The sequence below is a fragment of the Plecotus auritus genome (assembly GCF_963455305.1).
Source record: "Plecotus auritus genome assembly, chromosome: 8".
Lineage (NCBI taxonomy): Eukaryota > Metazoa > Chordata > Mammalia > Chiroptera > Vespertilionidae > Plecotus > Plecotus auritus.
The window spans coordinates 22082014-22097315 of NC_137782.1; positions in this window are offsets into that span (position 1 = coordinate 22082014).

The following is a 15302-nucleotide window of genomic DNA, read 5'->3' on the forward strand; positions in this document are numbered from 1 at the left end:
TCCAGGTATTGGTATTTTTGCTGTTATCCGCTCCAAAAGATACAACAGAATTTGATTAGCAATATAGCAGGAAGGTTGCTTCTCCAATGACTGCATAGTCTTACCCAAAAGCAAGTCAAGTTCATTAAAATCACTATTATCCAACTCTCAATTAAATGTGATGATAATTTAATTAACAATGCCCACTTAATTGTGGATGGCAGGAAACTGAGACTGGCAGGCTCCATGGTGGCTGAAGCATCTTACCCTGAAATACAGTAAATGGCTTTCTGAAGCAGCCAGCTCAATAAGCTTTGTGCACTTCCTTGGCAAATGAAAAAAGTAAACTTGGCTCTGCTTAGAAAATCTAATTCTGGTCTGGAATGGTGGGGATACTAAACGGTTTAGACCAGGATGCCCCAAATGAAGATCCTAGATCAGCCCCCTTAATGCTTGTCATTCATTCATTCATTCATTCACTTTCTCTCTCATTCTCTCCCTTCTTACCTCCCTCCCTTCCTTCCAACATCTATGAAAACTTTATTTCTGTTCTATTAAATAATAGGTGCTCTGTAGATGGGTAAAGCATTATTTTTTTTTACTGGAAAAGGCCAGGGCAGTCTGAATTTCTAAGAAAGGAACAATAATGTTGACAACTACACTTCATTGAGCCCTTATCATGCAATAGGCACTATGCTAAGTGCTTAAATCTCATTATCTTATTTCATGTTCACAAACCCTGTGAGATGTTATCATTTGCATTTTATCAATGGGGAAGGGGCGGGATTAGGTGATCAAGTAACATCTCTGGGTCTCACAGCTAAATAAAGGGCAGAACCCAGATGCAGTAGGTGGGATGCCCTTGCTCTTAAAAACTGGTCAATGCTCCTCCTTTCCATCTGTTAAATCCACTGAACTGGGCAAGTCCCTAAGGTCCCTATGCACATCTTTGCGTATCCCTCAAAGGTCATAACCCTCAGCTCAGGGGAGCCAGGTCCCTGCTTTTTCTTAAACTTCCTTTCTTCCTGGCCCAGGCTTCTGTTGCTGGAAGTTAAGAACCCAGCATGAGAGGGTGTGGAGGAGCAGGACTGGAGCCACCGGACTCTGTTCCTCTGGGAAGTCACCTAGTTCACTGTGGCATCAGGTTCTCTCTCCCCATGTTTTTTCTTCCACCTTCAATGACTCACTTTTCACAGAGACACAAGGACTGAGCTTCACCACAGTCAATCAATCCCTGAAATGGTTCAAAATCTAGAAAAAATACACATGTGTTTTTCCAAAGCATTTCCATAGCTTTCAGCAGATTCTCGAAGAACTCTCTGTGAAGGTTAATACCAATGTCTTTAGAGTCTTCAAAAATATTTCTCAGAGCAGTGACCCCCACAGGCCACAGATGACTCCTGTTAAAGGTGCAAAGTCCTGGTTGCAGCTTAAAACTGGCTCCCTGGCAGGTCCCACCCAGCAATCTGCATTTAAAAACATACACTTATCAAGAACACCCTGATCATCAAGGTGCCAACACCAAATTGTGGTGACTATTGAAGTCCTGGATCACAGTCTTCCAGTGCTCTTGCAGGGATCCTGAGCTCTTGCTGGGATCTGGGTCTAGAGAGAAGCCAATGCCTTGCTGGAGCCTGAGGAGCTGGAGAGGGCGGGCATGGAGGCTGCTCTTTTGCAGGTGTAATTAGGATACATTTCTCAGGGCCTTCTCCCTGGGGCTTTGTTCCATCCAGCAAGCCAGCCCCCTTGCCATTGTTCTCAGCAGCTGTGACTGCTGCGCCTGTGTGTGGGGAAAACTGACTCTGAGGCTCCTTTCAAGCACTGTAACCAGCTTTGATTCTGAGCAGCCCCTGGGGCTCTGTTTGTAAGGAAGACCTGAGCCCTTCAAGGTCAGGGTTACTATTTCCTGTGCTTGAGGGCAAAAGGGGGACACATTGACCTCCATCCCCCAGCTTTCTGAACCCTTGTTAATGTTGCAGTTTGCATGCTTGCCTGTTCTTTAGGATTCCCCAGAACCCCTGGGTCAGGGTGGCTTCAGAGCCGGGAGTCCATGGCTGTTCAGTGTCTCTAAGGATCCTGGGTCTCCTGCTGCAGTTCCAGGTTCACAGACAGTCGGGAGGTTAGTCATGGTTCTGACCATGGTATTACTGCCTCAGGTGGGGACCTCCTGGACTCAGGCCACGGATAAGTTAGTGACATAACTAGGCCCACCTCTGACATCCAGTCCATGGCTCAGTCACCCCACACAGCGCACCACCGCCACATTCTGTCTATGGCCCTGCGGGATACAGGAGGTTCTTTTCCTCTTGAATCACCCCTCCCATTTCTTCCCCCTCTCAATACCTCTGAACTGAAAATGTACCAAAGGCTAAAAGACACCAAGAATATCTCTTGGGTCCCAGTTATTAAAGGCCAATTTTCTGCCACTTGCTCCCCAAATTTCTGAAGTTCAAAAGCAATCACATACAAGCCAATCATTGATAATTTATGGAGTGTTTTTTTCTGGGTGGGGCTCTGCATGAAGGAAACTATAATTTCGGGAGCTTATATGCTTCCTTCTTCTCCTTCCCAGTTTATCACCAAGTCCTGACCACTTTATGTTCACTTACCTGTGGATCCCCTCTAATTCTCCCTGTGTCCACAATCCCCATTCCCGCACAGGCTTCCATCTCCTGAGCTGAATGAGTGAAACACTTTCCTATTTCTGTTCACTTTTTACTCTTGCCCCCACCCCCAGATCCATTCCCATTAGACAGGCAGAGCCATCTTTTCCAACATGCAAATTTGATTGTCTCTCCCAGCGTAAGCCCCATCAGGAGCTGTGGATGACCTGCAACATTTACAAGACCCCTTGTGTTAGGGTCCCAGTGACTCTGCAACCCTGCTCCCCCATTAGGAATGTGCTCTCTGTAGTCCAGCCAGATAGCTTCATCCTATCTAATAAAGAGGGAATATGCTAATTGACCCTCATGCGGTCACAAAGATAGCAGCACCCACAGCCAGTAAGGAGGGGATATGCTAATTGACTGCTACGCCCTCAAAGATGACAGTGCCCACAGCCACAAGATGGCAGCGCCCAGTCCCCTCAGCCTCACTGGGGCAGCAGGTGCATGGCAAGGCTGGGCCCGCCCCCAGGTGGGCCCAGCCACTCTGCACACCTGCCTCTGGAGTCCCCCAGTCCCCTCAGGCCCCCAGCCACCCAGGGCCAGCCCGAGGCACAGGAAAGCCTGGGATGGTGGCTGCCCAGCTGCCCAGGGCCACCCGAGGCTCAGGTAACCAGGGCCGGCCAAGGCTTGCACTGCCGGCAGTGGCAGCAGCAGAGGTGTGATGGGGCATCGCCTTCCCCTGATCGCTGGGTCACCTCCCACCCCTGAGGGCTCCCGGACTGTGAGAGGGGGCAGGTCGGGCTGAGGGAACCCCCCCCTTCCAGTGCATGAATGTTCATGCACCGTGCCTCTACTATTTCTATAAAACACCATGCTTCTTCTCTCCTTTCCCCTGGTCTTATTCATCCTTCAGATCCAGTCAGCAACCTTTCCTTTGGGGAAATGTCCTGACCTCTTGACTGGTTGGGAAACGGTTAAATGCTCATAGCATTTTATAGCACTTACCTCTGTTCCATAATTATAAGTTTTTTATATGATTCTGTAATTAATGCCCATCTCCTCCAACTGACTGTGATCCCCAGGAGGGCAGGGACCCTGTTAATTTTGTCCCTCTTTTTGCTCCATGCTCATCACTATGCCAGGCCCAGAGAGGGAGATCACTCTATTTCTATTGAATGAACCTAATATGTGAATAAAAGAGTAACTTCCTACATGGAAGCTGTTTGCTACCTGAATCAGAAACATTAAAATCCCCTCACCTGCTCTTGTTAAGCAAGTGCTAGAATGTGTGTAACAAAAAGCCATGCACAGCTCAAACCCACCTTGGGAGCATTGTGGGGCCACTAGGTCACCAAGAGCATGTGGCTTGTGCTCTGAAACAATTAGCCTGGCTTGGGCTGCATTGGATTTTGTTAAAGCGTGTGCCAGTTGTTACGGAAACTGTTTGCATGCAATCAATCTTCATCCACAGAGAGCCATCAAGTATGGGGATGTTTGTCACACCGGCTGTAACAAATCCTGCAAGCGGCTAAAGACTCTTTTCTCACATTCCAGAACCCACAGTCCCTGCACAGCCTCTCCCAAAGGGCCTATTTTGCTAGTTATTCTCCCTTTGCTCATTCAAAATCCAATGGTCCTATAGGGGAATGGGATAAGGGAAGGATATGAGGCAGAGCAGGGGAGAAGTCAGGTCAAATAAGGGTGAAATAGTGCAAATAAAGTGGGAGGGTCTCAGACATGCAGAAATGGCTACTTGACTTGTAACTTGTAGCTGGGCTTGCTTGTGAGACATACCACATCCCTAGTGTGGCTAAGTTAGCATCAAAGGAAGGTTCAGTTATACAAGGTAAAGAATAAAGAGGTGGTGGGGTCCATCGTCTTCACGTTTCTGTGCTTATTCATGCCCCAGTCTCCTCATCTGCAAAATGGGGTGATGTGGTTCCTACTCCGCCATTGGAAGGAGAGTAGGAATCATCCATGCCCAGCACCTGTGACCACTGGCACTTTGGTGTCAGGCCTGCAGGGGCACTGGAGCTCATTCCTGGCTGGTCACAAAATCACCTGGGGGCTGTTTGAAAATATAAATTCCCTTGCCTCACTGAATCAAGATTACCCAGGAAGTTGCAATCTGACATCTGTAATTTTTTTTAAAGCCCTCCATTGATTTGGATCCATTCAACAGAATCCACCTGCAAGTCTCACTGTAAGACCGAGGTCAATCTCTGACCCTCTTTGTGCCTCAGTTTCTGTTTTTTCCTAAGTCCTGCCTGGCTCTAGCTCTATCTTATAACTGGTCAAGGTAGGAGCTTCTGGTAGCTCCAGTGCTCAACTTAGAGTTCATTTGCATTTTTAAAATAAATGTACTTCCATTAGCCAAACAAAACAACTTTCATCTCTGCGTATCCACTTTTTGTCTCTGTCCATATGCAAACATGTTCTTGAAATATAATGCATGAATTGCTGCCTAGCCATTCATTTAGTTTCATGTTTCATGAACATGTCTGTGTTCCCATTTTAGCTAGAAAACATTCATTGTTGTTATTGCATACAATTTTAGTAACTATATATATAAACCTAAATTAAATTAACCATATCCCTAATTTTGGATGTTTGGATTGCTAACAAGTTTTTTCACTGACATAAATAATGCTGAAATGTGTATCTTCAACCATATAGTTATTCTATACTTAGGAATTTTACTTTAAGTACATTCCCAGAATTATCATGGAATTCAATCCACAAACTGTTTAGTGTTCTGAAAATCTATTGCCAAGTTTTTTTCTGAAAGTGTTGCCAAAATATACTCTGCCAATTCATAATTAATGACAGTTTCATAGCCTCCTTGCCAGCATTGAATATAAACATTTTATTTTGTGTTTTTACTAATTTAATACTTCAATGTGGCACCACATAGTTGCTTTATTTGCATTTTAAAGTATACTTTAGATGTATGTACTCCTTTCATGCTACATAAACTTCCCATATGGCACTATTACCACCAGTTTGATGCATGGAGAATTCTGTCTTAGGAATAACTTCAGAGGACTTATGTCAGGAATTGCTGCAGGTAAGGAGAATGCCACCATTGCTCTCTCCATTTCGGCTGTTTTATGTTAAAGGTTATCATCCTGAGGGCTGGGGGGTGGGGCCAAGATGCCGATGAAGACAGAGGAGATGGACAAGCAGACTTCTCTGCTCCCACATGTAGGCCTGAGTTAGGCATTTACCCCTAACTCTCCCCACACAGGCCCTTGTCTCATCCTCTTGGTCATTCAACATCTGTATCAACTCTCACCTTGGTACAGAATCTTACACATCATTCACTTCCTTCAATAATTAATTAATAATTCATTCAATCAACCTACCCTATGTGTTGGGGCAGGGATTATAATAATGAGGGGGAAAAATTAAATGACAAAACAGACCTTGCCTACATGGATCTGACAGCACATCAAGCAGGTAGATGTTTATTAAATTATCACATGCAACTGTGTGTCTCTCACTCTATCCTTACCCCTGGTGGGTGGTCTTTGCCCCCACAACTCCCTTCTGCATTAGGGTATCTGTACATGCTGTCTCCTCTGCTCGGAACCTGTCTCATCTGGCTTTCCCCCTGGCTGCCTCCTCCACTCCACCCAGCTGTGCTCAGGTATCATCTTTGCAGGGAAACCTCTGAGAACCACACATGGAATTCACCAGACTCCCTTCCCCTCCGGTGCTCCCTAGCTGCCTGGCCCAGCTTTATTTTCCTCCATGGCGCTTATTACCATCCAACGTACTATGCATGCACACACTTGCTCATTGTCTCTTCCCATCACTAAGTGTCAGATCTACAAAGGCAGGAGCTCTGTCTCTTTTGTTGTCTTCTATGATAGGTGCCTGCCTGGCATGGATTAACCTCCTAAGAAAATTGGTTGAATGAAACAGTGAGTGAATAAATGAATGAATGAATGAGTTTTATTCTGATTCTCACTTGGGAAAGAGGCCTTGGAGAATTTGTATGAACACTTGTTAGCTGCACTGGGCCTGGAGGTGGAGTTTGGGGTGAGCGGGAAATCTCATGTACACTTTGGAGTCTCACTTTCCTGACTCTTAGGAAGGCATCTGACACTCAGCTTCTAGCTGACTAATAGCAACAGCAGCAGTACTAACCCAGCCTTCTCCAGGCCCCTGGGCACACGTCTATTCCTTGCAATAGGACTAGAAAGAGGCTCTCAGAACCAAGGCTTTTGGTTTTCATGGAGGAAAGCCACAGGCTCCTGGTGTGGCTCAGCCCTTTCGCCCGACAGGCAGGGACTTCCCTGGAGATGCCAAAAGATGCCTTTGTGGAAGCAGAGTCAGAGTCATCCAGGAAGCTGAGATTTCCTATCTGCACAATTAACATCATTATGGAGGTGTAATCTCCCTAATTAGTTTATTCCATCAAGATTTGATTGAAGGTGTTTCTCATCTGCCTCTGTGGCCTCTCTCTACCTAAGGCTCATGATTAATAGGAAGCAAGATGTGTGTCTGACTTGGCTCCCTCCTAAAGAGACTGGCCCATAAATAAAACATCTGGGCCTTGCTAGGGAGGGGACAGCGAGAGGGGCTGTGAGTGGGAGCACACTGATTGATGGAGACAGGAGAGTGTTTTCTTAAGTGAGGCAGGCAGTGATTTTGTCTCTGGACCTGGGCCACAAAGCTTGGCTTCCCTCTGAGAGCTGCCAGCCTGGACATGGGCACTGGTAAACTGGGAGGGAGGGTGGTGGTGGGGCGGCTGTAGTTTGTTTTTTGATTGGGTTCTAGTTGTGGGTGTGTCCTATTTGGGGGGAATTTGTGCAGCTGTATACTTGTGATAAGAGCACTTCGATGAAAAGTTTAAAAGTCTTAGGGACCAAAGAGCCATATCTGCTAGTGAGAGGTCCCATTGTCCTCGGTCCTTGTGTTCATTCACCCTGATTTGTACTTTCTCCCTCTCAAGTCATCTCATCTCCTCATGACCTGCAATGGGCATCTCTCCTGTTGATATGTGGCATGGCAAAGTGGAGAAAGATTTGTAGGAGGAGTCGGAATCCCTGGACTTGATTTCAGGTTTTGCACAGGTAGGAATGGGTGGCCCCAGCAGTCCTCCTTATCTGTGAGCTTGAGTTTCCTCAGTGGGTCTGATGAGTAGGTTTTGGTCTTTCCTTCCTTAAGGTGTGCTTGGGTGTCCTCTCCTCCCTCTTTCCTCTTGTCAGGCTTATGGCAAAGCAGGTGGAGAAGTGGGGGCTGTGAGATGATGGCATCAGGTGGCTGTGGAGAGCAGAGCCTTGGGCAATGGTTCTAGATTTCTCTGATTTCTAAAGGAGACAGACTATCAAGGTATAGCAGACCCAGAGTCCCATATTCCAGTCCCCAAACACATGAGACAATCACCTGGGGAGGTCTTTCAAGTCAGACTTTTCCCCACAAAATGAATGAAACTGGCCAACTGGTGGTGACAGGTAGAGACATCTTAGAAACGCAGAGTCGTTGGGGCCACCCCCGAAGCTTTGAGGGCCATGTGTGCTATTTAAAACCTCATCTGTTTCTTCTACATCACAAATCTATGTAAAGCATGCTTGAAATTATTTTTTAAAAATCTGTTGAAAGTGGGAGAAAAAACCCTCACCGTCCTAGAAAACCAAGGGGTTGCTCCCCTCCTGTGGCTGAGGAAATGCCAACAAGCCCTCAGCAATCCTCCTCCTTCTTTATATAACAACACTTCCAAGAGCAGGGGCTGCAATTGCCCAGCAATGCTTTTAATTTGTGTGCAGTTGGGGAGAGGCCAGGATTTAATCGAAATTGTTAGAATGGCTTTGCTTAGAGTAGCTGAGTGCTTTCAATAGGGCTGGGCAGCAAGGTAGCACCAGAATAATTAAAGGAAATACCTAAGGCCGTCATCATTGCTTGCATTATTCCAGATAGCAGGCTTCAGAGTGAAAGGAGTGGAATTAAGTAATTTTTGTAGCTGAAATAAAATTTGTGCAGTTATTTTCCTATTACACTTTAATTTTCTCTCTTCCCATTCACCTTATAAAAGGAGCTAGGGCCCCATGTTTATTTAGTAGAGGTGAGGGCCAAACCCTGAGAACTGGCTGTTCTTCAGCCAGCCCAGGTGCTCGGGGTTTCTATTCTTATCCTTCTCTGGACTGTGGGTGGTCTGAACTGGCTCACCATCCTGAATTACACACACCACACAGCTGCATAGAAAATGTTTCACCTGCCCCACCTTCCCAGGGTTGCCCTATCCTCTTGAGCCCTGTGCTTGACCAACATATGGAAAAAATAGGCACAGGCATTGGGATCTCCATACCTGTCCTCATTCCCATTCTCTTTCTATAGGGACTCATGTGTTCCAAACCCTCTGTACAGCATATGGCCAAAATTAGGAATCATGTCCCTAAAAGACTTAATACGGTAATTCAGGTAAAAAAAAAAAAAAAAAGACCACATCTATAAGGCAGAGACAGTCACCTAATTTAATTGTATATTGTAAACACTTGCATGGGTCACAGGGGACCAAGCACACACCAGGGCAGTTATTCACTCAGTCAACAAGGGGTCGTTTACATCTACAAACCACCCTTACTTCTTTTTCCCAATTCTGTAGACCTTATGCTAAGTTCTCTAGTGAGAATGAGAGAAAGACATGAGGTTTCCACCTGAAAGCCAAGCTGATAGAACACCAACTAGAGGCAGGCCCCATACAGAAAAGGTTCAGGGCAGGTGTTTGGACCATTCAGTTGGGCCAATAGGGCATCTCTCTCTGAGGCAATGGGTCACCTATGGTATCAAGGGCAAAGACCTTAGCAGGAACCCAAGGCACACCTTGGTCCAACCCTATTTTGTTTTTAAATTTTATCTCTTCAGGAAAGCAAGGTCACTGCTGTCATTAGGTGACAATAGGGGGACTGGGAGCAGGGGTGACAATAGCAGGCATGTGGCTCTTTCCCCTCAATGAATATTCCCATTAAAAAGAAAATGAGCCCTAGCTGGTTTGGCTCAGTGGATGGAGCGTCAGCCTGTGGACCAAAAGGCCTCAGGTTTGATTGTGATCAAGGGCACATTTCCAGGTTGTGGGCTTGATCCCCAGTGGGGGGCATGCAGGAGGCAGCCAATCAATGATTCTCTCATCATTGATGTTTCTATCTCTCTCTCCTTCTCCCTTCCTCTCTGAAATAAATAAAAATATTAAAAAATAAGATTTTTAAAAAAAGAAAATGAACAAAAACTTATGACCCAGGTGCAATTGTCATCTCCACTTTAGGAACCAGAAACTGAGTGTAGAGTAGTTTAACAATGTACCCATAGTCACTCAATCAGTATGAGGCTGAACTAAAACTTCAACCCAGGACTGCCTAAGCCCACATTCAAGACCCTCAAGGTTAAGAGAAGACGAATACACCAATGGGACAATAGCTTATGGAATTCAAGAGGACACAATTCGAAAGAACTAATAGGCACATTTGAAGAGAAGAACCATAGAGAGAGAAAGACTCACAAAGGAGACCACAATTGAGTGTTCTGGTCCCAGAGGAAGAGGGTGGTGATAGACTCAGGAGTAGTTTCCTCTGGCAAAGAGGGCCATCTCTTCCTTGGGATGGGGAAGGATGACCAAGTTTTGGGATACATTCTAATGTAGGGAGCTATGTGGGATAGAGGAAAAGTAAGAGGAAGGCATTTTTGCCATTGTAACTTTGATTCTACATTTAGGAAAGTACCAGTTATCTATTGCTGCCTAACAAGCCACACCCCCACTTCCCTCCACCCCTGCAAAAAGAAAAAGCAGTGGCTTACAACAAATCCTTATTTCTCCTCCTCCAGCTGCAGCCAGCTGGTGGTCCCCTAGGACCACTATGAAGGCTGGGTCTTCTCTCTCTCTCTTTCTCAGTGCTGCTTTTCATCTTTGGCTTCTTCATAGCATAGTGATCTGAGGGTACCAAACGTATAAGAGTGGGAGATAAAAGACCTCTTAAGACCTGAGGCACAGACCATGTCACCTCTGCCATATTCTACTTGTCAAATGAAATCACAAGGCCAGCCAAGGTGCAAGGAGGCAGAGAAATAAGCTCTACCTCTCAATGGGAGGAGATGCAAACCCCACTGCATGGGGCCTGGGTCCAGAAAGTATGATTTTTTTGGGGGGATGTGTTATTATAATAATCTATCACAAAAAGGAGGCCAAGAGGATGGGTGTGGTTAGAAGTTGAAGTTAGAGGAGGTGAAGTAGAAACCATCACAGGCAGATTCTAAGAGGACTCCAAGGGAAGATCCAATAGGACATGCCTGTTTTGTCATATGCCTTCAAGGCAGTTACACTGATTTGGGGCATCCCCCACTTCAGTGGCTCAGGACTGGATTCCTGAACAGACTGTGACTGTGAGAAGACATGAACCATGACCTCACCATGACTGCAGCTGCCACACAATAAGTGCTCAGGAAATGCTAACAACTGGGCACCACGTTCCATTTCCTGCCTGTGTCTTTTAACTCCAGGTGGTACATAGGAGATGACATTTCCAGAGTCCCCTGAGAAAGGCAGTGAGTGTGAGATTCTCTTTCCCGAGGATCCTCTGCTCTCCTGAGTCCACGTTCAGACAGCCTTTCCCACGCTGGGAGTGCCTACTCTCGGGTGGAGATCTCAGGGCTGTGAGGGCTTGTGGCTGAATGTTTGATGTTGGCAATAAAACTGACTTGTTTATTTTCAGGAGGATTCATCACCTGGGTGACTAAGTGCCAATAAGATCCCTAAACTCCAAGTCATTAACTCTTAATTAAGAGACAAGGAAAAAAACATCAAGGAAATGCGGTGTGTCTCCAAAGAGTAAAGCGGAGGCTAAGGGAAGTGTCTCCTTCGAAGTGAAACTTAGAGGTTCTGATTTAACTGAGGGAGGCTGACCCTAGATCCCAGTAAGTGGCTGTTCCTCAGGGGTGTGACTTGCCAGAAGCAGGCACTTTTTATTTGTTGCTGCCAGTTCCATCTGTGAAGGAGCCTGAAATATGCTTTCCTCCTGTGACTTTTCTAAATAAATAGTAGTAATTTATTTTATATATATGACTTATTTGATATATGTATTAACTTCATATGATATTAATATTAAATTATACATTAGCATTATATATTATATAGGTTGACATTATATATTAACATTATACACACACACCCCATTAAAGCATGTACCCTAATATTAAGACTGAATTCCTGAATTCTTAACACATCTGTTTTGCAAGTCACTTTATGAGCCTTCATCTACAGTCTTACATACACCTTGGACTCCATGTGCCTTAGATTCCATGTGCCAATGTTCCTAATTCCCTCAGCTTCTGCTTGCTTCCCTAGTTTCCAGTTTGCAACCCAGCCCACAGTAGCAGATGCTGTCAGTTGCCCCGCCCATATTCCCTGAGCCTTACCTCTTTGGTTCCCAGGGGCTCAAAACTTTCACTGGGCAGCACCTGCACACCTTGGCCCGAGAGCTGCTCTGGTAGCTTCATTCTGCCTGCATGTATGGTGGGTTGCAAGAGCTCTCTACATCTACCCTTATTCCTGGGATCAATGAGCTGATCTGCCCTTAGTAATGCAGAGTGAACTAGCATCTCTGGACGTCTCTCTCAGTTTTTTCTACCCATCAGAAAGCAAAAACATTAAAATCCAGACCCAGTGGTTGTCTGAGTATCAAAGGGTGCTTTCCTATAGCCAGCAGGAGCAGGAAGTGGCTTATGAACTCAGAGCTGAGTACCTGTCTTCCAATTCTTGCTCTGCTGGGTGTTTCCTTTATATCCACATCATTTGTCTTAGTTGCACCCTAGAGCATTTGAATGGCTCAGACACAAAGGGTGCTGCTGCCACCACCAGGTCACAAAGGGACCCTTAGCACCCACATACCTCCATGTTTCCAACCAAAGGGACCGGCTTTTTTTGGTTTGTGTCAATTGAGCTTTTTCCCCTTCCATGATGGGCAATGTCCTCTGTTTTGTCTGAAATAAAATGATTATGTTGTTTCCCACTTTTGAGGCCAACTCTTTTGTCAACAGGGACAGCAACTTAATGATCCTTCTATAAGGCTGGGCTGGAGCTGGTTCAAGCACACTACCAATGCCAAATAAGAGGGGGAAACAATCAGAAAAGCAATTTTTACTTAATTGAAGAGTCTTCCTTAAAACAGGAATAAGTGGGATTTATTACTTGAGTTGCAGCCTGGGTAATGGCCACATTTTTCCCTGTCTGGGTTTTCCTTGGTAGATCAGATGTCTTGGGCATTGAGGCTCAGCAGCATTGCATGGACTGACCCTTGAAGGTTGGAAGGTGTTCTAGAAAGCAATAATCTGGGTGATTTATCTACTCAGGATGTGGGAAAAGTTGCTCTACCAAAGGATGATGAGAAATACTGCTCAGAAATAGGAAAAATAAAAAAGCCTTTGATCAGTTGGTCTTCTTGCAGGTGATTTTAAAGTAACCTTCTTTCTAGGGCTGCTTATTTATTTTAAGCATCTGCTGTTGCCTACAGCATTAGAATCCTAGGAAGTGCTGAGCCAAGGCCCCAGCATCTGCAGGGACAGATCTGGAGTGACTCAGCAGTTATGGGCACCACATTGGGGCCCTGACACCCAGGAGTGACAACCGGAATTATGACTCATCCAGAAACAACAGTACCTAAGGGACAATTAGAAGAATGGAGGGTGTTTGTTTGAGAAAGAAAAGATCAGAGGAGATGTGAGAGCTGTCTTCAAACCTGTGAAGGGTATATCTGTAAGTCAAAATAGAGACCTCATGGAAGGGAATATAATGTCCTTCACATTCTGGTTCCAGTCTTCCTCTCAGTCTATGTCCTTCCCATCTCCATGCGCAGACACAGTGACATTACAGTTCTTTTCCAAGAATGCTACGCCTTTTCCCACCAGCTTGCCTCAGTCCACCCCATTTCTTTCTCTCATCTGCTTTGGGAAATAGCCATTCACCCTTCAAAAATCAGAACTTGTGTGTCTTGCCTCTGTGCAAGTAGGTATTATGAACCTAACACATCAGTATATCCTGTGTGCCCCATTTTGATGCTCTTTATTATACTAGTAGAGGCCCAGTGCACAAAATTCATGCATGTGTGTGTGTGTGTGTGTGTGTGTGTGTGTGTGTGTGTGTCCCTCAGCCCCACCTGTGCCCTCTTACAATCCGGGACCCCTCGGGTAGGGTCCCTAGGCCTGGCCAGAGATCAGGGTTTATCTGGGCTTTCCTTCCCCTGGCTGCCAGCAGCTCTCCCCACCACTGCCACTGCTTGCCATCTGTGTGGCATTGCTCCCTTCCCTCCGTTCCCCCTGCCCTGGCACTGGTTGCCTCCCTCTGCAGGCGACAGGCGTGGGGTGCAATCACTTGGCTGGCATGGGCCTCCCTCAGTGGGGCAATCACTGGCTGGCCCCACACACCCTCCACGGCATTGCTGGCTGGTGGCCTGGGCCTCCCTCTGTGGGGCGATTGATTGTGGGCCCCCAGATTGATCACCCCACAGAGGGAGGCCCCACCACAGCGCCACTGGCTAGCAGCGCCACATGGGCCTCCCTCAGCGGGGCAATCAGTCACAGAGCCACCCCATCGATCACACCGCCTTGGCTGGCCTGGCACCAGTGCATAGCGTGGTCATTCGGATGGTCATTCTGCTATTTGGTCAATATTTGCATATTACGCTTTTATTATTACAGATACCATGAACTTTTGTTTATGTGTCTGACCCACTAACGTAAGATCCTTCTCAAGGATAATTATCATGTCTTATTATTTGTTTGAAAGAGTTGTCTCTAAAAGGGCTACTTGAAGGGGTGGGCATTGCTTATGGCATTTTTGTACCCAGACATACATGAGTAGAAATTAATTTACACCATGAGCTCATGTGTGACCTTGAGGCAGAGGCTAAGTTGCACAGGTAACTGGGTGCAGGTTAGCCTCTGCCTCAAGGTCACACATGAGGTTGCAGTCATGCTTGGGCTAGAGCTATGGTTTCATCTGAAGGTTTGAGTAGGGGATGAACCACCTTCAAGCTTATTCACATGGCTGTTGGCCAGAGAATCAGTTCTTTGTCACATGGACCTCTTTATTGGGTAGTTCATGATATGGTAACTGACTTCCCTCAGAGTGATGCGTGGAAAGCATGAGAGAGAATAAGGGAAGATGAACAAGACAGAATTCATAATATTTGTAACCTAACCTCAGGAATGACATCCTGTCACTTTTATTAGAAGTGTCTTGAAGTCCACCACACTCAAAAGGGAAGACTAGACAAGGGCAGAAGGACATGGAGGTCAACTTTACCCATCCTCCATATTGAGGTCCCCCACAAATGGCCATTCTGGGATGTCGTCCCCCAAAGATAACCGTTGCTGACAGTTCTGGGTCTAGAGTGTTCCAAAGTCTATTCAATTGGTCTAAAACATTCAGTTTGAAATAAGAAAGGGAATGGATCGTTGGGATACATCAGATATGGGTGAACTTATCAAAGTTCAATAAACATAAAAGTGATGAATTTTGAAGTCACATAATTAACTCAGGATTACATGAGCAATAACTGAGTAATTACACCTTTAATAATGCATTGAACTTGTCAGGAATACTTACTCATTCTGCTCAAATTTTTTAACAAGATAGCCGATAGCAAGTGACTGTAATTAGATATTGCCTCTAAAAACATTGACAGCATCTAATTGATACCTTTTATTATAAAGCTAGATGGCAAA